Below are 25,232 nucleotides of genomic sequence, written 5' to 3'. Positions count from 1 at the left end.
TTCGCTGGGATCAGGTTTCATTCTTCCTTGTCAAACCCAGTGGTGCCCTCAGGTTGCTGGCAGCTCCCGGGCTCTCCTTTGTCCCACAGTTCCAGGAGGCCAAGGAGCGAAGTGACACAAAGGGCCGAATGCCCAAGCTCCCGGCTTGCTCTCGCTAGCGGCGCTGGCTCTCCCAGGGGTAAAGCAAACTGGGGGGGGGGGTCTCTTGGGTCTTGGGCCCAAGGGGTTCTCGGGACAGTAGGGGTGAGACCTGCACAGCCACCACCCTACTTTGCCAAGAGCTGTGCTGGGGATTGAAGCACTGCCTCTCTTTCCACCACCTTGGGTCTTTCCAACTTGTATTTCTGCTGACGCTGGAGCCCTGGTGTTTTGCCCTTAGAGACACCCTGTAATTGAAAGGAGAGAGGGGAGAGGGGAAAAAAATATGCCGCTTCTTGCCTGAACTCCAAGACAGACACTTGCTGCCCTCTAACGGCCTCCTGCCTGTGAGTTCCCAGGCTGGGCTGGCACCAGGCGCTGGCCTTCCTTCCTGCAGGGTCTGCGGTGGGGGTTTCCTTCCTTTGGGTAGCAGGCCCTTTTCCCTACAACTGCCGAAAAAGTCAGCCGTTTTGCATCACAAGGAAAAGATGTCAAAAGTCAAGCGGTTCTGGTGTGGCTGGCTCAGAGAGAAAAGACTGGTCCAAAGTTTCTCTGCTGGACTCCGAAATAACCCATAGTAGTGTTTGTGTGGCCTTAACGACCCTGCTGTCTTCGAAAGGGACAGCTCCTTTTTTTTTTTTTTTTTCGGATCTGCGATTCCTAGCAGCTCCTTATGTTAGGGAAAGGAAAGCACAATGTGCTGGCAAGGGCCAGCAGTTGTCATCAGGCTTCTGCACACAAAGGGGCTTCCTTTTCCTGCCCTGATGGGGTGGGGGTGGGGCAAGAACTGTGGACAGGGTTCCCCCCCCCCCCAGCTTATCTTAGGAACCTCTAGAACCAACTCCAAAGGCAAACGTGGACCTCTCTGCAAAACATCTGTTGGGTGACTATTTGAAGGCCTGGGGACACAGGTTGGACAGCATCCAGGTCTGTGTAGAGAGGAACCAAGCGTTTGCTCAAAGGGACAAAGGTCAGAGGCACGGGAGAAAACCCGGGATATACTTCTGTTTGGGAAGCTGGGGAGCTTGGCCCCAGAGGAGATGGAAACAACCTGAAAGAGGCCTCACCTGGTTCAGGGGACTGTGCTGAGAAGACGCTCTGTGGCTGGGTGGGCAGAAAGTTAGGGTGAAAAAATTAGAGCCCTTGAGTTTAGAACGACCTGCAGAGTGAGGCTTCTTGGGAAAAGTATCATCTCGAGACAGTGTGTGGAATGGATTTTCTTCAGTTTTTGTGAAATCTGGGATCGGTGGTCACCGAGATGAGCGAGGGAGGTCCTCAGGGAGTTCTCTGTGGGGCCGGCAAATCATTGTTCTCTGTCTTCAGGACGGAGTGATGGAGGGGCAGGAAGCAGAGCTGCTGAGATGGAGGATGAATTCGCGAGCATCAGTTTTACAAGGGGGGGGGGGTTAGTGCTCCACCCTTTCTGAGTTTCTCTTTGTGGAAAGGGAGATAAAAAAAAAAAAAACCACTTACTTTTTATTTTGTTTTGTTTTTTTTTTTTTTAATCTGGAGCTTGGGTTGCAAAAATTTGCCTTTGGGAAATGAGCTATTCTTTATCCTTTGGCCACTCATAGAATCACCCCCCAATACACACACACACACACACACACACACACACACACACACACACACACTTCTCATAATCATGAACAAGTTTGAAAAAATTCAGTTAGGGGCTGCTGCTGCTGGTGGTGGTGGTGCCTTTAATCCCAACAGTTGGGAGGCAGAGACAGGCAGATCTCTGTGAGTTCAAGGCTAGCCTGGTCTTCATAGTGAGTTCCAGGACAGCCAGAACAGTGAGATCCTGTCTCAACAAACAAACAAACAAACAAACAAAATTGAGTTAAATTTAAAAAATTTTTGAGGTTTCTTCTTCCTCTTTTCTTTCTCATCTCTTCCCTCCCTCACCCTCCCCATTTGCTCCTCCTCCTCTTCCTCCTCTTCTTCCTCCTTCTCCTCTTCCTCCTCCTCCTCCTCTTCCTCCTGCTCCTCTTGACAGAACTGACCTGAAATTCTGGTTTCTGGTTGCCTAATGGTGCTCATTTGTCTGCAGACTGTAAGTAGCTTTGGAAGCAGTTGAAAGCCTGGTGTGCCTCTGTATGTGCCTAACTGGCCCCATGGAGTCTCGCTTCTCAGCTATGAAGGGTTGGTAAGTTAAGGGCAAAACCAGCTTTTAGTGTTGGCTTACTTAAGGGTGTAGAGTGGAGAGAAATGATAAATAGAATTTCCGCCTTAAGGCTTGGATCGTTTCATGATCACTCCCTACCCCCAAGCCCAAGCTGGAACATGGGGTTCTAGGAAATGTTCTCCATCTTGTTCAGCTCCTTTGTCTTCCTAGCGTGTTACACAAAGCGACTTCTACCCTGGAGACGTGTGCCCCAGAAGGTGTGTGAGATGAAGGACACTCATTTGCTCTTTGGATTTTTTGGCTGGATGAGGCAAGGTTTGCTTTTATTTAATTTGCAGTAAAATCAAAATTTGATGGTGGGCCCTGGTCTTATATGTTATGTTTAAAGCAAAAGAGTGTAGCCAGAAGACACCAAAAGTTTCCTTTATTTTATTATTATTTATTCCATCAGCAGGGGGATGGAATCCAGGGAGAGCCTTGGGCATGCTAGGCAAGTCCTCTCACCCCTCCAGTCTTTAAGTCTCTGATATTTCATGACTCTTGATTTAATGTTCTAACCGTGGCCAGAAGAAGCCAACAAGATGGAAACCATATGTTCTGGGGACAATGGCACCTCACAGGAGGGCTACACTTCAGCAGAATGCGTGAGCCTCCAGAGACACTTGGCACACTAGAAAGCATGACAGATCTCCCGTGTCACTGTTTGTGTTTGAACACAGTCTTACTATACTGCTCAGGCTGAGTCCCATGTGCCCAGCTCGAAACCTTGTTCCTTGGCATTTCCACGCTGCAGGGTGGGCATGAAAGTGAACATGGGTATATGTTGATGATTAAACTCGGGGCTCACTTCCTGGATGTGAAATGGCCCTCACAGACAATATTTGAACACTTTCTCCCAAGGTGGTGGGTGAATCTGCTTTGGGGGGCTGGGAAGCCTTTAGGTAGGGCCTAGCTTGATGACGACGAATAGGGCATTTGAAGGCTGCCATCCACTTCTCCCTGGTCCTCAGTCCTGTTTAAGATGCCCAGTGTGAGCCCTGCTCCCCATGCTCCCACCACCAAGATGCAACTAATTGCCCTGCCTCGAAGGATGGACTGCTTTCTCTAAACTGAGAGTGGGAGTACATTTTTCCTCCCTTAAGTTACTTCCTTCAGGTGTCCAGCCATAGCATCCAAAACAATGAACAACGCACCACACAGAGCCCTTTGCCCCCGAGCCAAAATCCCAAGCCACTGGCTGCTGTCTGTTTCCATGTCTCTGGGAATGGATCCCATGATCTCATTCATTCTAGACAAGCACTCCTCAACTGAGCTTGCTTTTGAACTTTGTGCTTTGTGGGGTACATGCATATGTGCATACAGAGGCAGAGCATGGTGCCATCCTTACTCACGCTAAAAGCTACATCACAGCCTTGGCCGTCCCCCTCCCTTCCACCTTTTTTCCTTTTAGGCAGAGCTGGGGTGGAACCCGTGGCATCATTCCTGCTGCATTAACACTCTGCTACTGAGCCACACCCTCAGCTCAACACAGCACTTTATTTTCTGATATTTTTATAAAGATTTATCATTACTATTTGTAATCATGTTTTTTTTTAAAAAAAAAAAGAAGAGGTGTGTGTCTGCATGTTGCTATGTACACATGTATGTAGGAGCCCTGGGAGGTCAGAGGCATTGGAAGTCCTAGAGCTGGAGGTACAGACTATGGTCACTTGATTTGGGTGCTGGAAACTGAGCCCTATTTCTCATGGGGGGCGCTGACTGGGTACATATATGAGTGCATGCATACCAGGGATGGAAGTTTTGCTATTCCTGTAGGCTTGTAGGAAGTTCACAGTCCCACAGACCCAAGCCTCTTTCCTGGTAAAGTCAGGCACATTCTCTGACAGTGTGTGGATGCAGGACTCAGCATTTCTAGGTCACAGAGGTCAGTATCATTGTTTCCCCTCCCCTTTCTTCCCGCTTTCTGTCTATTGGTGGTGATGGAGAGGGAGCCTGAGTCCTCGTGCATGCTAGGCAAGTGCCCGCCTCAGTGCTACACCTCCACCCCCAATTATTATCACTTTTGTATATAAAGACTAGATTCAAAGGACTGAATGGTGCTGAAATGTAAACTGGCCTCAGAGAGCTCTTGTGAGGCTTGTGATCTGGTGACAGAAAGAATTGGGATCAAAGTAGAAAGAAACACTGGGGAGAAAGTTGGGAGTGAGAAAAGAGATCTAGGTCCCTTTGTAGAGAGAGCAGCTCAGATCACGGTGTTGGGGTGTGTGGAAAGAGTGACTTGCTCTAGCAGTGGGTAAGAAGGAGACAGACAAACTGGGATGTCACCTCTGCGTGGGGCATCTGACTGAGAACACATGCCCATGGAGCCCAGACACATGGCCGAGAAACCTGCAAAGGGACCTTTTGGCTATCAGAAGGGGGGCCTTCAGGGGCCCCAATCTGGGAACCAGTCCAAAGTCTGCCAGGGAGAGAGGGAACTTGGAATAACAGCCGGGTCAGTTCCTGCTTAGTGGATAAGCTGGGGGCTGGTTCAGGGGAGGGCACACCTGTGAATTACTAATCCCTACAAAGTTGTACCCTGGGATCCCTCATGCTCAAAACTGTGAGAAGAAAGGCCGGATTGTGCAGAATGACGTTGGAGGAAAGGACTCTGATTTGGAGTTGAGGTGGGGCTTGCGGGGTTGTTCTAGCTCATGAGCAGAAGCGCCCACGAAGACAAGAATCAGAGCTGGGCACCAGATATGGTCAAAAGTTAACTGTCTTCTTGTATGTACTTATAGACGAGATTATCTTCCAGTTGTGTGGACTTTCTTGTCTATTTTTTTTTTTTTGATAGCAGTTTCTCAACCTTTTCAAGTGTGATATGCATTCAGAAAAGATGCCAGAATCCCAATCACGTGCTAAAAGTCTGCAAATGCTTTCTGCAGCTAACTTCCTATGACTTGCAGCTGGAGTCCGTCTCGCTCATCACGCCTCTCCTAGCTCCAGCTCTTGGCCTGCATCACGATCCCATGTGCCTGATTATTTCTCCTTAGTCCTACTTTTGTGGGTTCCTCCCCACCCCCAACCTGAGATCTCTGCCCTGAGATCTAGCTCAGTACCTTGCCCATACTAAGTCAGTGCCCTAACCCTGAGCTACAGCCCCAGCCTGAGGGGGAATCAGACACCACAATCCACCGTAGAGCTTACTCTGAACCATTCAGACTTCGTGTGGGGTATAACGGCAGAAGTAATTTGACAGTGACCATCACAACCATCCACCTCCCCAACTTTATTTTTTTAGAAAGGCTCTATACCCACAACTACTAGTCCCCGTTCCTCTTGCTTCCAGCTCAAAGCAGCAACCACCATTCCATTTCCTGTATCAATGACTTCGGTGACTTCAGGGACCTCATTTTCCTGGAGATCAAAGGACAACTGGCAGGAACTGGTTCCCTCCTTTCACTCTATCAGTCCCAGGGACCGAAGTCCTGTCCCCAGGCTCGGTGGCAAGCATCTCTATGCACTGGATCATCTTCTCCTTTTGGAGGAACTACCCGCTGCTTCCCCACATCCCTTTCCTTGTTCTCTGTAATGATGGAACCCTGCAGCCTACGCCCCTGGGTTTGGCCTCAGCAAATTTATTTTTGAGAAATTCAGTTTTGTTGGTGTGTAAACATACCCCACCCCGTGTGTGTGTGTGTGTGTGTGTGTGTGTGTGTGTGTGTGAGTGTGTGTACTGTAATGCTGGAGATAATTCCCAGGGCCTTGTACATGCTGGGCAAATACTCCTTGCGGTGGGCCCATACAGTACATTTATAATAGAGGACTTTGGTCAGTTCAGTTACCTAGCTGATAAATACCTTGGCTGATAAGATAATGCATTTCCACCCCTCTGAGCTTACTTGCCCTGGTTATCCTCCACCTACAACAATCCACCTAAATGAAAATACAGTTGGTATAATCACCCTTATCACACGTGACCTCTGAGTCCCCTGTGGGTTACATTGAATACTTTTTTAAAAGTCATGTTTTCATATTCCCAAGAAAGAGAAAATAGCATGTAAAACAAGTGATCTTGTTTAGTCCTAGCCTCCACATTCAGCAGGTCTTTTTGAAGAGTGCCGGTGAGTTCCAGCTGTCGCTCAGCAGACCGGGGAGAACCTGTCCTAATGTGGTCTGTGGGGGAATCTGGGGGAAGGAGGACAGGCAGGACTTCCTCAGAGGAAAGAGATTAGGAACAGAATGAGTGGCTGGTGGCCTCACTGGCCCTCCCAGGGTCATAGCCTTTGATGACACAGGCAGGGCAGATGTCCCACCTGCGCTCTGAAAAGTTGGGATTAAATGTGCAATGGAGAACAGCACGTGTGTGCGTGCGTGCATGCGTGCGTGTGTGTGTGTGTGTGTGTGTGTGTGTGTGTGCGCGTGTGTGTGTATGCATGTGTCCTCCGACTCTGGTCACACAGGTGGAAATAACTTACTGCAATCTGAAAAGACAAACAGCAGCAGAAACAGCACAGGGAAAAAAAAAAAAACAGTTTAAACAATTATTCAGTGTAATTCTCAGGGGATTCAGGGATCCTGGCCCATGGAGTTTTCTTTTTTAGGCAGATGGCTGTGGATGGAGCCTTCGTCAGAGAAGCGAGCGCAGAGGTGTGGAAGTGTGTTATCTGTGGCACTGCCTTGAGATCCCAGCCACTCCTGAGGCCGAGGGCAGGAGGACGGGAAGATGCATGGGCCCTAGAGATATAACATGTTCTGTTCTCTGGTGTCATTTTTAAAAAGATATTTATTTCCAGAAAGCTACCAGACCTTTGGCCCCCATCTTTCTGGGAAATTTGTGGTACAGGATGGAGAGCAGATTTTGCCCAAATCCAAACTCAACCCCTGTGGGTTTTGTTTTGAAAGCTTTAAGCTATCTAGGAGATGATGAGCTTGGTCTCAAGAGTGGTGTGTCCCTTCCCATCCCCAGCCCTCCCTGCCAGCCATGTATATGTGTGTGTGTGTGTGTGTGTGTGTGTGTGTGTGTAAGGGAGGCCATTGAGGTTAGTGCTTCCTCTTTAGTGAGGCGGACAAACTTCCCAAGGGAGGCCAGTCGAAGTACGGCAGTGCTTTCCTGTGGTTGGGAAAGAGTGAGTAGGTTGGTGTTAACTCAGCTTCGTGTCATGCCGCTATAAAAAATACCCAAGATGAATCAATCTAAGCGGAGGAAAGTTCACTGGGGCGCATGCTCTCAGGGGTTTCAGTTCACAGTGCTACCCTGTTGATTGATTTGGGTCTCTAACAAGATAGTGTTTCCCGGCAGGGAGCACGGTGGAGCAAAGTTGCTCAGCTTATGGGGTCTCTAGAAGAGAGATTGAAACGGAAGGGAGCTGGGAATGAAGGACGTGGGGCAAGGTCCCAAGATCTTTCCTAGGAGTATGTGCCAATGACCAGAATCCACTCCCTAGACCCCACCTCCTAGTCTGCCCACAGGCTGACAGATCAGCCTTTAGTACAGTTTTTTGGGTACACTTACACAGTTATAGCAGGTGGGACTTCCAGAGGGAGCCCTGGGGATCTGAGTCCCATGCCGTAACTCCTAGAGAGTAGTCCCAACATGTCTGCTCAGAGCTTCCGGTGACAAACACGCAGACTTTTCCTAAGACAGCTGCAGTCTAAGACAATGGCACTTCAGATGATAAGGGGCCAAGACGGCTGCCTCAAATGCTTGCTTTGCTTTTGACATTGGGACCTTACAATCAGCTTTGGACCTGGAGAGAAACACTGCAATAGCAAGACAGGCAGAGAAGGAATATATTTTTAGTCATTACTGTTTACTATAATCCAAGCTGGACTTGAACTAACAGTAATCTTCCAGCCTTGGCCTCCTGAATACTGGATTTCCTGGCTTGAGCCACCATGCCTTGTTGAAGCTCAGTTTTATTTTCTCTCTGTCTCTGCCTCTCTGTCATTCTGTCTCTCTCTGTGTGTCTCTGTGTCTCTGTGTCTGTCTCTGTCTCTCTCTCTCAGGTCGGGTTTCTCTCTACGTAGCCTCGATTGGCCTAGAATTTTCTATGAAGACCAGGCTGGTCGTGAACTCACAGAAATCTACCTATCTCTGCCCTCAAGTGCAGAATTACAGATATCCATCACTGTTTGTCTTGTTCTGCTTTGAAAGGGCTTGTGTAACCCAGGCTGGCCTCGAACTTGCTATGCAACCAAGGCTGGTTTTGAACTCCCAGCTTCCTGCCTTCCTGTCTCTATGTACCACCATATTTGACTCCTGAAGTTGAGTTTCTTACTCCTCTTGCAGTGTTTGAAGGGACACAGTTTCTTTGAACCTAAATTTCCAGGGGCAAAATTCCCTATTGCCTCGTATAAAACGGAGGTTGCCTGATGTAGGGTTTGTGTGTCTCTGGGAAGGAAGGAGATGAGTGAGGCGTGTGAGAAGCGCTTAGCAAGCATCCCATGAGGTCCTGCTGGGATGGCTCTCCTGTTGCCAGGAGAATAGAAACTTCACGTGGCTGCGGCTGTGGTGAGGCCTCCTGCATCCAGAGGCTGCTACTGCAGGATGTTGCCAGGGAAATGGCTTCCTCTGTGGGACAGGGAGGACATTCACTCTGAGTGCTGCTGCTGCTGCTGTTGCTGCTGCTTCCACTCAGTGTTAATGGAGGAGAAGGGACTTCAACACTTCTGGGAGAGCGGCGTGTTTACTGACAAGACTGAGCATCTACTGTGTTGTGCTCAGGATGACGGCAGAGCATTCTGGAAAGTGTCTTTTGCCTGCAGGAGTCAGTCTGTCACAGGGTGAGTGAACCTGCTGAGCAGAGAGAGACTTTAGCCTGTGTCCAGCCCTGTGATGACCAATGGAAATTAAAGGTGGCTCAGTGTGAACATGTCTTACTTCAAGTTTCTCAGTTAGCTACATTATAAGAACCAGAAAAAAATGTACAATAAACTATAACTATTCTAATTTGCCAAGTGAATTAAAAATCAAGTACATCAAGTACAGACATGTAGAAATATGTTAGTATAACTCATGATGATTTACATGATTTGTTTTTCATTTAAATATTTGAACTCAAGGTAAATTTATAGTGATGCCCTATCTTGATTTGAATTGGCTGCATGCAAAATGACCACATGAGGCTTCTAGCTTGGACACTGAAGATTTACACTGAGGTTTCAACTAAGGACAATATCCCATACCACAGGACATGTGGCAACATCTAAAGACACTTTTGTTACAACCAGAGAGGGTTCTTCTGGTGGCTAGTCAGTCTGTAGAGGCCAGGAATGTCACTTAACGTCATGGGGTCTATAAGACAAAATATACACCACAGAATGATGTGTCCTGAGATACTGAGAGCTCCCAGTTTGAAAATCACTAGTTTAGACCAAGCTCATATTTATTCTGTTCCCTGGTACTGTGGTTAATATAAGTGTTCCTGACTGGTGGAAACAGATGCAGAGACCCACAGCCAAGCACTGGGCGGAGCTCTGGGAGTTCAGTTGAAGAGAGGGAGGAGGGATTATATGAGTAAGGCAGGGGGTGGTGGTGGTGGTGAAGATCATGATGGGGAAACCCATAGAGACAGCTGACCTGAGCTTGTGGGAGCTCATGGACTCTGGACCAATGGCTAGGGAGTTGGCATGGGACGGACTTAGGCCCTCTGCATCTGGGTGACAGTTGTGTAGCTTGGTCTTTTGTGGGGGCCCTAGCAGTAGGACTAGGACCTGTCCCTGACACATGAGCTGGCTGTTTGGAATCTATTTATGGTGGGATGCCTTGCCCAGCCTTGGTGCAAGTCTGAGGAGCTTGGTTGTGCCTCAACTTGATATCCATGCTTTGTTGACTCCCATGGGAGGCTCTACCCCTTCTGAATGAAGATGAAGGAGGAGTGGATTGGGGAGGGGCATAGATGGGAGGTAGGGGCAGGAAATGGGAAGAGAAGAAGGAGGGGGAAACTGTGGTTGGTATGATAGATAGATAGATAGATAGATAGATAGGTAGATAGATAGATAGATAGATAGATAGGTAGATAGATAGATAGATAGATAGATAGATAGATAGATAGATAGATAGATAGATAGATAGATAGATGTTACCAGAATCCCTTGTTTTTAAAGATGTTGCCCCTAGCATATGGCACTATGAAGAGGTATTTGTTAGAATCTTTAAGAAATGGAACTACTAATACACTTTTGGGATTCCGCAGATTGTCTACAAAGAGGCCAGATCAATGGATGCCACAGTTCACTGAACGACAGTTAGGGTTACTGCTGCAGGTGATGACTAATGAGATAGAAATTGGATAAGAAGCTCATGGTATAGAAACATACTTGGTCCTATCTTGGCTGAATGATAGAATGCCAAAGTGCTTGGGGTCTGTTCTTAAATGATTTTAGGATTACCTTTTCCAAGGCAGGGGAATGCTACAGTAAAGAATGAAACCTATCCCTGGGTGGAGCCATGGTATTGGGTCTTCCCTTAAGAGTAAATCTAACTGAGCCAGTCAATTTCTAGGCCAAAGGACCACTGCAGTCTCTGTTTACAACTCAGTGCCACCTTAACTCAAACAGCATGGCTCTGTCTCTTCCTCATCTCTGTCTCCCTTCTCCAGGAAGCTGCAGAGATTTACAGCTTGCCTGCTCTGGAGTTTTTCTGTTAAACTCTAATAAAATTGTCCTTGAACTTAAGGGGAAAAAAAGGGGCCAAGCACAGAGCCTTTGCTCACACATGTCTCAAAGGAGTTTTTCAGGGGACAGCATGACATGAACAGGCATCATGGGGCCAGCATGACATGAACAGGCATCATGGGGCCAGCATCATGTGGACAGGCATCATGGGGGCAGCATCACGTGGACAGGCATCATGGGGCCAGCATCATATGAACAGCTGTCAAGCTCTACTTCAGCATAGACCCAACCAGCCAATCTTGGATTGAAGGCTCCAAAACCGTGAACCCAAATAAACCCTTTCTTTTCATAATTGGATTTTCTGAGGTATTGGTTACCATATTGAAAAGCTACTTACTACACCTTCCCACAGAGATAGGAACAAGGCACCAAGAGTGGGTTGGTAGCAGGATAGATGCTGGTACCCAAGTCTCCCGAGTTGAACATGGGATGTCAGAAGGGAGTATCTTGTGATTAGAATGAGTTTCTTGCTCATTTACCAGAGGATCCACATAGTTTTCTAAATGCCCTATTTAAATATGATTCTCATCAGTCAACGGAAAGTACCTTGCAGTGAGAGGAAGCTGCATCTTAAGTTGATGAGGACCAATTGTGTTGCCTTTCTCCTCATCTCCTCAGAGGTTCTCCTTCTCCCAATCGGTATAGAATTAGAAAGTTTTGTAGAAAGTTCAGGGAGATGAGGGATGGGCCCACCGAATGAGTGGATTCCAGAGAATAACTTGAGGGGTGACCACATTTCTTCTTGCTTTGTACTTAAATCACCCAGCTTTCTGCAGATGCTCTTGAGGGACCCTTGGCCTCGCTGAAATCACTGTCTCCCTCTTTTCTCGTCTCCTCTCTGGGCCCCATTCTGCATTCCTGCATTTGTTTGTGGATGGATTGGCTCTACACTGAGAATCTCAGAGCTGTGGGCTTTCCTCTAGCCATGGGTCTGGCTCAGGATCACATTATTAAAAAGACACTTTCCTTTCTGTGTTCTAGTCTCCTGAAGAAATTCAGGACTCACTTCTTAGGCCTGTGACCTCGGGACTTTCTTTCCTCCACAAGGAAATGGCCTTTTACATTCCTGCTTATATCTACTTCTTCAGCCTATGGTGTGTGTGTGTGTGTGTGTGTGTGTGTGTGTGTGTGTGTGTGTGTGTGTCTGTGTGTGTGTCTGTGTGTCTGTGTGTGTGCGTGGCAGGAGGGAGGGAGCTGTGGCACAGGCTCCACACCCATGCAGGTGCTTTTTTGACCAGCAAACCATAGGCAGTCATTCAATCAGTTCATATTCTATTGAGAGACCGTGGCTTGTCTTTGCACATCCTCATGGGCTTTCCTGCTTGCTAACACTGTCAGGGACAAGAAAACGGGCTTCCTCCATCTTGTCATTAGTGTGTGGTAAGAAGAGTTGGAAAGGAAGTAGAAGCTGTTGGAAAATAAGATTGGAGGAGAAGCTGGGTAGCTCTCCCATTGGCTCAGACCCCAGCCCCATCTGTGTGCTCACGGGTTAACAGTGCAAAAGTGCACACATCTCAAGAGTGGAGAAACTGTCAGGAATCCCCAGCACTCAAGCCCACGGTTGCAGCCTTTCTGTTTTCTTGCCACGTACCCTCATTTTCTCACACTGTCAGCATGAAACAGAATTTTCTTCCTCTACTTGATGAGCTAAGTGTCAGATCTTTGGATTTTTGTCAGCCCTTGACAGTGGAAAATATGGGGCCATAAACCAAGAACTAAAGGATTGCCTAGGATTGGAGAACCCCTGTGTATAGTTACACACAGTCGAACAGATTTCCACAACGCGTCTTCCAGCTGTGGGTGGGCACAAACCCTTGCTTCCATTGGGGGTAGATACGAGGTCATGGATACCACACCAGAGCCATTGGTAGTAGCCCAGCATGTTCACAGAGGCAAGGGAAAACTCTGTCCACCACCAACTATGGATTAAGCTTTCTGTAGATACAGACAGCTCTTTTCCTCAGAGAATTAAGAGTAGCTTTAAAAAAAGATTTCCTTTCTTTCTGTCCTTGTTATTTCACTCACTTTAAACAATATACTCAGGAGCGAGGTGAAGCCCAGAATCCAGGGATCTGAAGACACAGCTGGCTTCTTCAGATCTCAGGACATGGCTGCTGAATACTGTGGAATATTTCAATCCTAAGGATCCTCAGTAGAGAGACAGTTGTGTGTGTGTGTGTGTGTGTGTGTGTGTGTGTGCGTGTGTGTGTGCTACTCCCTTGCTCAGCATCTTTGAGGCATGGCTCTGCATGAAGTGGGACCCAGCTGTGAGACGGCTTGCTGGCTGACCACCTTCCTATGCAGGCAGCTCCTAAAGCTGAGCTTCTGTGCGTGCTCCTATGTAGGATGGCCTTTTGCTGCAATCAGATGTCAGGACCATGCAAAGCCTGCAGTTCAAGGGTCATAATTCATTGGGGAAAGTGCTCCTCTTGTCACTGGCTCCCTGATTTTTGCAGGTGTATTTGCTAATTGAGCGTCTCCTTTAGCTGATCGTATGTGAATGAGCAGAGATGTCTGTGAATGCTTTCATGAAACGTTCTCAGACCATGATGGCCCAGGTTTCCCACCGCTTCTGCAGCGGCCGTGGAAGGGTTGTGCTGGGACTTTCACAGTGAGTGTGCAAGGACTGTGTTCCAACTTCCACTTCGGGTGTGCCAGGGCTGTGCTCTGATTTCCACAGTGGGTGTGCCAGGGCTGTGCTCTGATTTCCACAGTGGGTGTGCCAGGGCTGTGCTCTGACTTCCACAGTGGGTGTGCCAGGGCTGTGCTCTGACTTTCACAGCAGGTGTGCCAGGGCTGTGCTCTGATTTCCACAGCGGGTGTGCAAGGGCTGTGCTCTGACTTCTATAGTAGAAGTGGAGCTGAGGCTGCAGATATCCCAGGATACCACACTCACGTTCCCCCTTTCCAAGTGCTGCTTCTGCTACCTTTGTTTGTATTTTAAAAGTCAACACTGTATTTTGGTGGAAGGTGCATGCCTGGGGAGGGTGGCATTTTCAGTGGAAACAAAAAAACTTAATGTTCTAAGTGTGTTTGTTTTTTTTCTGAGCTTTTTCCTATTGTTGCTTAAGAAGTTGGGTGTGCAGAAACCCTTAGAAAGTCCATCTGGGTGCTTTAATAGCATACACGTGGATCTTAAAGTCATCCGTCCTCTGGTTCATCTGTGTTTGAGAACTGTGAAGCCAAGCAGAGCTATAAAAAACCATTTTGTGCAGTGATCCACCACAGCCAGCCAGCACCCCCTCCCGCCCTTCAGAGGAGAGCCTGGTGAGTCCCGGCTGCTGGGTTCCTGCAAGCCTTCACTGCTCACTTTCGCAGGCCTCGCAGCATCTGCCCCGAAAGAAAACTCACTCGAGACTCTGGGCCTGGCCTCTGTCTTCCAGGGCAGTTTTCAGCCTCTACTTGGCCTGTCCTCTATCTTGGGTCTCCACCCAAGTCTGTTGACTGGGGGGCGGGGGTAGTGGGAGAGGGTACCCATGCGTGGGGGGCTGCGGTGTCTTCCCTGTCACCTTACCCGGCTTTTCTCCTCTCCTGCCTTCTTGGCATTTATCTCATTTTTTAAATACATTTCCACACTGAGAGTTTAATTCAGGCCAACAGAGCAGCCCTGCAAAGGGGGTGGGACTGGGGTCAGAACCCCTCATATGTGAATGAGGCTCGAGGCCCCATTCCCAAAAGATCCTCTCTGTGGATCTCTGCTGGCTCCTGGTAAGGCCTCCCCGCTTCTCACTGGGCCCAAAGTCTCAGAGAGGCCTGCCCTTTCCTCAGCTCCACTCCCCTGGGAAAGCTGCCTGTTTGCTTTGCTCTTTCAACACGCCCACCTTTGTCACAAACCCAGGGGAGTTCAAATGTCAGATACTTGCCACCTTTTCTGGGGTTAACGGGACTCCAGTGCCCTCCAGAGGAGAGTTAAGTGCAAAATATCAGATGCAAGGGGCTTACACATCCAGTTTACAGACATTTTCATGGGGAGGGGTGTCCAAGAGTCACAGGTAGATAAACCCCCACTGTGGGAACAAGGAGATGACAAAGGATGCAGGAGTGAGCCTCTGCCAGTGTGTCTGTGGGGGGAGATCTTGATGAGCACCTGGGGAGAAGCTTCACTTGCCTTCCTTGAGGCCTTCCTTGAGGACCAGAACACAAAAGAGGAAGAGGGAGAGACAGGAAATTGGATGACACAGGAACTGGAAGGGGAGCTTCACCCTGCCTCTCAGCAGCCTCAAGTCAAGATTTCTACCATAATTAGCACTTACTGTGAGGGTTGGCTGCCTGATAGAGACAATGTTACCTTTATGTATGTCTTATATGTTTCAAAGAAGACTGTTAAAATAGCCATAAATCATGCTTAAGGGCAATGTGTGTATGACCTCCAGCACAGGTCTACTCTTTTCTCAGTTGCAAACCTGCAGTCATTTAGGACTCTCCCAAGCACCCCATTTACAGTAGAAGACACGTCTTTACTCTTGTGCAAGCTTAGTGCCCCAAAGCTTGCCAAGTCAGATTGCAACCCTATCCCAGGCACCCCAGTGCCACTCAGTAATTCCATTATCTATACAGGGGAAAGGAGAGAAAGGAATCCCTTTTGTGGTGGCTAATGTTCAAGAAGAGATACCCAGCTCCACCTGTGGGTGCCCCACTCCCTTCCTGGTGCACCAAAGGTAACATGGCCCATTGGTACCACTTTTTATTTCTTGCCACCCTTCCTAGGAATGCGCCGGCCATACCTATGGTGAAGAATTTGGTAATTAGTCATGTGAACCTTGTGTCTGAAACTTGTTTCTTTCTTACAATAATTCCATGCTTCGCAGCATAGCTTTCTGTTCAGTTCAACTAGATGAACTTCAAAGAGACTCTCCAGCTGGACTGTCCATGTTCTTTGTGTCCCTAAAGGGCACACTCTTGATGTCCCTGACTTCCTACTTGCAAACGTGTCTTATGGTTGTCATTGCCCATCTAATTGTTTTGCTCTCCTCAAAATTTCCAATGTAGTAAGCTTTCTCATCAGACTTTCTCTGGACTGCCAGTCCACGTATTATTAATTATGAAAGCTTGCCCTTAACTTACACTTGTTCCCAACTAGCTCTTATAACTTAAATTAACCTGCTTTTATTAATCTATGTTCTGCCATATGAGATTTTACCTTTCTTCCATTCTGTATGTCTGATTCCCTCTGTGTCTCGCTGGCATCTCTCGCGTGCCTAGATTCAACTCCAATTCCTCTCTCTCTCTCTCTCTCTCTCTCTCTCTCTCTCTCTCTCTCTCTCTCTCTGGAAGTCCCACCAATTCTCTGCAGCCTAGCTATCGGCCATTCAGCTCTTTATTAAATCAATCAAAAGGTGCCTTGGCAAAGATACATCTCCACAGTATACAAAAAGATTTTCCCACAACACTCTGAAACCCCTTTAACCTGTCAAGTACAAACTGACTTTCATCTGTCAAGGGCAATGTATGTTAGCTAAAACAACAACAACAACAACAACAACAAAACTGATTCCACCTTTTTTTTTACCTGTCTAGTGCAAACTGTGTGACCTGACTCCCACTTAGCTCCTTGTTCCATCACAGGCCAAATCTGAGAGTGTAGACTTCTTCAAGTGGAGCTGGAGCCTTCCCTGCTGCTTGCTGCGTTACCATGGCAAAGCAAGACTCCTACAAAGTCTTCAACACACACTTCCAGGCTGCTTAAAAAGGAACCCTTAGCACCCATGCCTAGTTCCTGTAACATTCTCATCCTCTGAACAGACAAACCAAATGAGCTACCAGATGGTCCGAGGTTTGTAAGCAGTGAGCAAACCAGACAATCTTGTGTTTCTTCCACCTTCTGAGGACCGAGCCATTCTGCCATCATCTTCCTAAAGCTATTTGCTTCTCACTCATCAATTTAGAGGGGATTTTTTTGTATCCTTTCTATTTCTCCTTTGCCTTTGTTTGGAAAGGACAGCATATATTTGGAAAGTCCTGCTTCACGACTCTACTGAAATCTGTATTTATTTCTCTGGGACCCCAGATGTACAGGATGACCTAGTGAGAAGAATCCTACCCAAAAAGTTCACAGTGCTGAGATGGAAAATCTCTCATTTAGGCAACACTGCTAATTCCAGGTCATCCTCTAGTCTAGAAATGAAACGAACATGCAATTTCATTTTGCTGCCAGGGACTCTCTTCCGGGAGTAAGAGCGTGAATTTTATGAGATGCAATGAGGAAATGAAGACAGAATAGTTATCTGGTATGGTTTCTGGATAAGAATTAGTCTTGTTGGTTGTGGAAATATAAATTAGTCCAGTGACTATGAAAATTAGTATAAATCTCAAAAAATGAAAATTAGAACTACCAAATGATTTAACCACACCACTCCTAGATATGAACGAGAGCAACCTGAATCACCACACGAAGCAGACTCTTTTACACCCATAATAGCCAAATTATAGACCTAGCCTAGTGCCTATCAATGGATAAAGGAAGTGCAGAATATATATATATATATATATATATATATATATATATAAATTCAGTAATAAAGAATGAAATTGTATCATCTGTAGGAAAACAGGTGGGCTTGAAAATCACTGTATTAAAAGAAATCCATGAGACTCAGTAGGTCAAAAGCTGCTTGCTTTCTCTTATGTGAAGGACATATATATAAAAAGGAAGACACAAAAGAAGATGGTGACTATATTAGTGACGTTTATATCATGGCTACAAATGTGGCAGAAATAAATTCAGAGGAGGAACATTTGTTTGAACTTATGGCTTCTTAAGCGTCACTCTGTCATAACAGGGAAGGCACAGAGCGACTGAGTGGTGGAAGTACTTGGCAGGGATCATTCATAGAGAGGTGAACTTGGAAGCAGAGGGGATACAGCCAGAGCCTTATAGACCCTGCGAAGGCCCACTGCTAGGGATCTACTCTACCCTCTAGATCCCATTTCTGGGTCCCACAGTCTCCCAAACATAACAGGGACTGTTTGAGTAGAAAAAGGGGGCCAACCGAGTGAAGGGCAGGAGATGAGAGAACTTAATAGGGCTGTAAATATGATCTAAGTATATTATAAATGTACCATAATCTCATAATAAACCCATGATTTTGTACAAACAGGATACATTAATTTAAAAGTCTTTAAAAGATTGAGTCTTGTCACATCATGAAGGGTGTCTCTGGGGAATCAGGCTGTGCTGTTGGAACAAGTAAAGGAGCACATTGTGAGCATGACGGCCTGGATCTTGGCTCTGGCTTCCGTGGAACCCTTTGCTGGCTCAAACAGAATCGAATTCTAGAGCAGGCCCACTCATGAAACAGTTTGGAAAATTACAGAATTATAAGAAATAGGAAGAAGAAGAAGCCACTCCAGTTCTGCCCTTCCACAGCTTGCTGTGGGCGCGTCCACCACTAGCATGCGCTTGCTGGGTGACCCACTTCCTTCCCTCGGCATGAGCTGGAGAGCTCGTTGTTGGGAAAGGAGGTCTAGCAGGCAGCAAGGCCAGCCAGGGGTGAGGCTCCGGGTGTGTGAGGATGGGCTGGCAAAGGGAGTTCTTGGGCATTTGTTTCAAAATGAGGGCTGGGGATGAGCGGTGACTCAGTCGGCACCCTGTACCCACAGGCTCCACATTTGTACACCCAACCAACTGTGGATTGAAAGTAATCAGGAAAAAAAATACCTGCATACAAAACATGCAGTTTTTCTTTCGCTGTCATTCAGTAAGCAATAGAGAGGTGATTTGAAGCAAATAAGAAGACATGCTAGGTCGGAGGAGAGTACAGCACTACAGGTCTGCAAGCTTGCGCACCTCGTTCGTGCATTGCCTGTGGGACCAGAAGAGGGCGCTGGATTGCCTGGAACTGGAATTATAGCTGGTTATTAGCTGCTGCGGGGGTGTTGGAAATCTAAGCAGAGTCCTCTGGAAGAGCAGCCAATGTTCTTAACCGCTGAGCCATCTCTCCAGCCCCCAATCACTGAAGTGCTAAGCGATCAACCTTTGTAGAATGCTCAGATAGGTACCATTTCTTTCTGGGAACTTTGGTTCATAGTGTTGTTAATAGCACACTGTTTCCTCTATTTGTCTTTGCTTCTTTATACTGTTTTATATACAGAGATAAGGTCTCTCTGTGTAGCTTAGGCTGGTTTTGAACTTGTACCCTTACTCTCAGGTGTTGAGATTATAGGTGTCTGTCACCATGTCCAGCTGTGCTGTGTGATTGACAAGGATGGATAGGTGGTGCTGGGAGCCGTGTAGGCAGCCTTAATAACACTTTGGAACTCAACAGCAAAAGAAGACAAAAGGGGCTGAGTTGGAATTAGAGTCCATGACCAGATTCCACATAGAACAGCACTCGGAACAGCCTGGCCAAGGTATTTCCCCACCTAAAGAGGCTGAGTTTCCATGCGCTGGCTCTTCAGGCAATCATTTACATTCTAAGAGCCACTTATGAAAAAAAAGGAAGAGAGGGAGGGAGAGAGGGAGGGAGGGAGGGAGGGAGGGAGAGAGAGAGAGAGAGAGAGAGAGAGAGAGAGAGAGAGAGAGAGAGAGAGAGAGAGAGAAGGAGAGAGGGGAAGGCAACATCAATCCTCTCACACTAGGGTAAAGTTAATCCCAGAGTCTAGCTACTTCTCTGCGTTCATTCTTCACGGATTCAGCTTCAGGGTCACTTTGTTGAGGTAAACTGAAGAGAGACCTGGCAATGTGACCTCAGACGCCACTGGCTTTGCTATAGCAAGCAAATCCAGGCAGATAATTCTATCAGCCTGCAAATTTGCCTTTCCAAGACTTGATAAGTGCCCACCTGTGCCAGAATTTGCTTTAACACAATGCATAGTAGTACAAAGGCCTCTGGGAGTATCGCTCAGAAGGATCTTACAGACTCAAAACCCACCCCTTCGAAGATCGTAGGAGTAGCCTGGTTAGAACGCTGCATGTGACCTAAGATGGTCACTAGCGTCACCGCTGAGGAATATTTATAGGTAACAAACACGTCTGGACAATGCCAACGCTCCAATTTGATAACTGCTATCAGCATTGTTAAGCGGCTGCAATTCTCAGAATCACAGAAGTGCATGGCTGCAAGCGCCCCACGGAAGCTACCCGCCTAGCCCTTCCGTGGAGGTAGAAACAGATGTGATTTGCTCACGACTGAGCAGTCACTGCTGACCTGGTGTCCTGACTTCTTGCCCAGTGCCCTCTTGGCCCACCACCCCTATTCATCTGAAATTATTGCAGGTCCTCTGGCTGCAGGCCTTTTAATTGGTTCAGACTTGTAGGCCACTCTCTTGAGGATAAGATTACACTTTTATTTTCCCTCATTTACTTCCCACTCCTCCCTGACCCACAAAGCCTCAACCCCGTCAGTCCCAGCCACTGAAACTCTGGCTGAAACTAGTCTGAAAGGCTTCCTGCCAAGTGACTTTTGGCCAGGCAGTGTGATGGGCTGAGTACAAAGGCGAGCCTCCCTCGTTTGTTCGTGTATGTTCCACATCAGCCTTGAGCTAATTTGATCCAGTTCAAAAATGTGTCCCAGTTATTCCGCAAATGCTTAGAAGGACCGAGCATCAGGCCATAGAGAGAATTCAGTCCAAAGCTCTAACTGTGCTCCAAAGAACTCTAGAGTCCTCAGGAGGGAGTTCCCTTCCCTTCAGCTCCCCAGCCTAGGTGAGCTGGGAGTCTGAGCAGACAGGGTTCTAGGCGGAGTTCTTTTCCGAGGCTCCACAGCAGAACGCTTGTGTATGCTGAGTTTGGGGAGAGAAAATTGACAGCTGCAGTTGTACCCCAGAGCTTCCATTTGAAGGGTGTAGGAACAGTGGTGTATTCGGGCTGAGGGGAGAGACAGTGATCACGCTGTGTGCAGGGTACACCTCACTGCTGGGAGGATGGAGCTGGAAGCCAGCTGCAGGTACTACCCCCTCACTGCTTTGCAGGGGTGGCCTGGTCCCCTTGAGAATCTGTATTTTGGGCTCCATGGAGACTCGGGCTTCAGAAAACAACACTATATTATAGAGATTGCTTATTTGGCACAGGAGAGGGACAAAATCAACACCTACAGAATGTCTACTGCACCGTGTCCACAGAAAATACCTGCACTCACTCCGGGCAGATTCTTCAGTTTGAGAGTCTGAGGAGTTTTGGATGCTCTTTTTTTTTTTTTTTTAGAAAGTGGAAAAAAACAGTTTAAAAAAGAATTTATTATTTTTATTTTATGTATGTGCATTGGTGTTTTGGCTGCATGTATGTCTGTGTGAGGGTGTCAGAAACTCTGGAGTCACAGACAGGTGTGAGCTGCCATGTGGGTGTTAGGAATTGGGCCCAGATCTTCTGGAAACACAGCCAATACTCTTAACTTCTGAGCCATTTCTTCAGTCTGGTTTGAAGAGTTTCAAATGAAGTGGAGTTTTGTTTGTTTGTTTGTTTTTCTCTCAGGAGCCTGAAGAAGTTTTACTAAGTTTCAAAGAGAAGTGACTGACAGGGCCTAGTAGTTCTAAGAAGCAGGACCACCTCCGTGCTGACATCCTTTAACCCCCATCTGCTATGGAAGGCACCATTTTGCGTCATCGTCATAGAAGTCCTGAAGGCCCAGGACGTCGGCAGCTGCACACAAACTATGCAAGGAGTTGAGACTCAGTTCAAACAAAAACAGAACTTGAGATTTTCTGTTTGGAAAACAGCCGGGCCCCCTCTGTGCCTGTTCTCCCGGGGACATAGTCTTTGTTAAATATAGTTCCCGTCTCCTCCTTTTCAGGACGCCGTGGTTCGTGGCTTGCCATGTTGGCCCTGTCTTCTGCTTGAAGTGGAAAATGCTATTCATCCTGTCGCTCAGCTGCTGGGTGGATCCTGGAGCAGCTGTCCCTCGGGGACATGGGTGAGGCCGAGTGCTACGCCTGTGAATGCCAGTGATGGGGAGATAGCAAATGTGCCACAGAGAGAGAAACCGTCCCAGGCATTAGGATGCCAACCTTCAGCTGCATAAGACATTTCCAATTGCCTTCGTCTTTTGAAGGACCCTGCATCTCTTGAGAGTCACGGCAGTTTTAAAGCAATTTCAGGTCTTTGTTTCATAATCATATGCTGGGGATTTTCATAACTGCTCAGTTTCTTGTTATCTACACCTTCCTCCTAAAAATTCTGAGTAAACTGGACCAAGGTAGATGCTGGAAAGCATGGACCCACGAGATGAGACCCCTACGTTAAACAAGGGATTAGTGTCAACTCTTGCTAGGACCCCAGACACGTCATTGAGGGTGTGTTTAGAAGGAAATATAGTACCGGCTGTCCTTTTGAATATTTGGGTTTCAGCCTTATGACCTGCATCTGTATCTCTTGCTCTGAGATACATCCTTAAAAGCTGGTGGTAGTGACGTTGGTTGGTGACTTTAGCTTGATTGTGGACGGTGATTATTCCAGCTTATTTTTCAAGACTTCCCAGTTTTAGAGATAACTATAGCAACCATCCTTCAGTGCCAAAACTAAAACCAAGCTCTTTTTGAAAACATTTGAATTTAAATAGTAAAGTGAAGAAATTGTTTCAACAGGCACCAAGTTGTTTTTTTTTTGGTTATTTTTCCTTTGGTTATTTTTAACTTTAAGTTATTACCTATGATTATATTTACATATGTTTTAAAGGGAGATAATTCTCTATTTTTGATTTTTCATTTTCATTTATTTTTTAGAGAGAAGATCTCGCTTTGTAGTACAGGTTCCCCGGGACTTGCTATGGAGGCCAGACTGGCTTTGAACTTCTAGTGTTCTGTGGTCTCTGCCTCCATGGTGCTGGGATTGTAGGTGTGCATCGCCCTGCCCAACCTCTATATTACTTTTATTTATTCATTTTATATCACTTTTGAAGAAGAACAAAACTCCTTTTTTTTCCTCAAGCATCCAAATCTAAATAGTACTTAATTTTTTTCTTTTTTAATTTTATAGTACCTTAGCAAAAATGAAGCAAAGACTCTCCAGGCAAGAGATCAGGGTCTCCCATCTGAACCCTAAGGCAGGGTCCTGGGGCAGGGTCCTGAGGGTTTTTCTTACTTGGCATGCACCATTAGAGGGGCAGAGGGGAAGTCATGCTGTGTTCTGATGGGCACTGCATCTTCACTGCCTACCCGAAAGCGTCCCTATATGTCTTCTCATAGTGGAAGATTCCGAGGAGCATCTTGGAGCAGATTGCCTACCCTGCAGGAAAGATGTTAGTTGGGAGTGTTGCTATTCATGGACCACTCCTGATATTCCCCCCTTCTCTGTAGTTAGAGAAAGCTCAAGCATCGGTCCAAAACAAATGATCCAGGGATGAACCATGCTTTCATGGTGTGTTACACACCCGGGAAGTGTTTTCTTTGTTTGTTTGAGAAGAGATTGAATCTCTGTCCTATGGTGATGCGATCCGGGCTCCCTCCTCTTTGATTTCTTTTTCTCTGGGAGAGACATTTTAGATCACACGATGGGGACTGTTGAAAAGAACATGCCAGAGTATTGGGGAACAGGCCTGGAACTCCAGGGACAGCATTCTTCATGCTCTCTTAAGAGCTTAGAGGTTTGGAACTGGTGGCAACTGGTAGTTTTCAGTGTTTGGTAAACAGCCAGGATCCGGAGCCCTGGGAACAGCCTCGCTTAGCTCTTTGTTTAAGTTTTAGGCTAGAGGCTCTGAGAAGTTGGTGCAGGGGAGAGAAATTAACAACCACTACTCATTCACAGCTGGCCAGCCAAGTGGACAGCACGGATGGACAGCAGAGAGAGAGGCCCCTGGCCTGTCTTGGACCAACAGCTTTTCAAGGAGGGCACTCCCTCACCCCACCCCTACCGCTCTGCATCTGCCTGGCCTCTGACCAAAGATCTGTGCACACTGCAGCGTTGGTATGCTTTGGGTGAGGCTCGTGGCCATGGCAACAGGATGGGAGAGACCCAGTTCCTGGGAGTAAGAACTATGGCCAAGATACAGATTGGGCAGGCAAAGGGTAGGGAGGGGAGGTCAAGGTTGGCTTTGCCTGAAGAATGAAGCCCTTTATTGCTGTGGACCAAGCTACTTCAGTGAGGGGTTTCTAGTGTCCATCTCAAACCCCTCCTTTCCCCAGGCAAGTGCGACTGGAGCCAAGAGTTTGTTAAATTCTGGTGAACGTGATCAACCTACTGACCTGCTGATTTCAGAGAGAATTAGTCACTGCTGGTGGTTTGCAATCACATTTAAATAGCTGTGTACCTAATTCTTTATTCAAGGCATTCCTTCACTTTAGGGAAAAGATGTTCTGTGCGTGTGTGACCTGGGATTGAAGTCCTGGACTCACATCTGAGGAGCTGGGTTCTAATCCTAGCGTTGACTCTTCCCTCTCCAGGCTGGACTTCTCTGCACCTCAGTTTCTTCATCTATAAAGTGAAGGCACTCGGTGCTGACGTAAAAAATAAAACAGAGGACCGGCTCCAGTTCTGAACTTCTGTGCCTGTAGACTATGGAATAGGGGATCAGGAGATACTTCTATTGTGGAGACTTCTTTGTTTCTCACTTGCATTTCTTTGAAGCAACCAGGTACAGCTAGAGATAAGTCCATAGATTTCCCTTTCAGGGTTCTCCTTCTTTTCTTTAAATTCTTTACTTCTTTTAGAGCAGTTCTAAGTTCATACACAATTGAAAAGGACACGCACAGAGTTTTCCTCATAACCCTCAGGCACACCCGCCCCCATTATTGCCTTCCTAACGGAATGGTCAGTTTGTGGCCATTGAAAAACACATTGGCTGTGATGATGCAGAGGCTATCGTACACAGCAGGGCTCCAGCCTGGTATTGTTGATTCTACGGTCCGCAAAGAATGAATTAAGATATGTATCTATGTATCCACCAGGGCTTGATGGATAAGAGTTCTTCCAGCATAAGCATGCGGCTCTGAGTTCAAATAGGAGGCTTGCTGGGGCTTGTTGGCTATCAGCCTAACTCCAGGTGCAGCGAGAGGACTTGATCCAAACGAACAATGAAAGAGCTGGATATCCAACATTCCCGGGTCTCTCAGTGAGTACAGGAGCAAAACGCAGACACGCACATACAACAAGCATGCACATACCATAAGATATTCAAAGAAGAAAAAGATGCATCTACCACCGCTAAATTCCTGTCTGTCCTTCCCTCCCTCTCCCTAAGCCTCTGGCAATCACAGATCTTTCCTGTCTCCATGGCTTTGCCTTTCCCAGAACATCATGTGGTTGGAATCATTGTGGCCTTTTCAGATTGGCTTCAGATAGCTTTCTATTTTGCTGTCATTGTTTGCTTGTTTTGACATGGGGTCTCACTGATCCGGAGCTCACTGTGGAGCCCGGGCTGCCTTTGAACTCAGCAAG

At 47.1% G+C, this 25,232-nt stretch overlaps 1 long non-coding RNA gene across 1 annotated transcript; it reads left to right on the top strand.

Annotated features, from left to right (window-relative positions):
• Window positions 1–999: 999 nt before the first annotated feature.
• On the top strand, window positions 1,000–22,242 carry LOC119817767. The gene is made up of 3 exons (XR_005285940.1): window positions 1,000–1,246; window positions 2,192–2,287; window positions 21,336–22,242. It is a non-coding gene; the product is annotated as an uncharacterized LOC119817767 (long non-coding RNA).
• Window positions 22,243–25,232: the final 2,990 nt, after the last annotated feature.

Source organism: Arvicola amphibius, chromosome 6, assembly GCF_903992535.2.
Source record: "Arvicola amphibius chromosome 6, mArvAmp1.2, whole genome shotgun sequence".
Taxonomy (NCBI): domain Eukaryota; kingdom Metazoa; phylum Chordata; class Mammalia; order Rodentia; family Cricetidae; genus Arvicola; species Arvicola amphibius.
The sequence above is the reverse complement of the archived record's forward strand: the minus strand, read 5'-3'. Positions and strand labels throughout refer to the sequence as shown.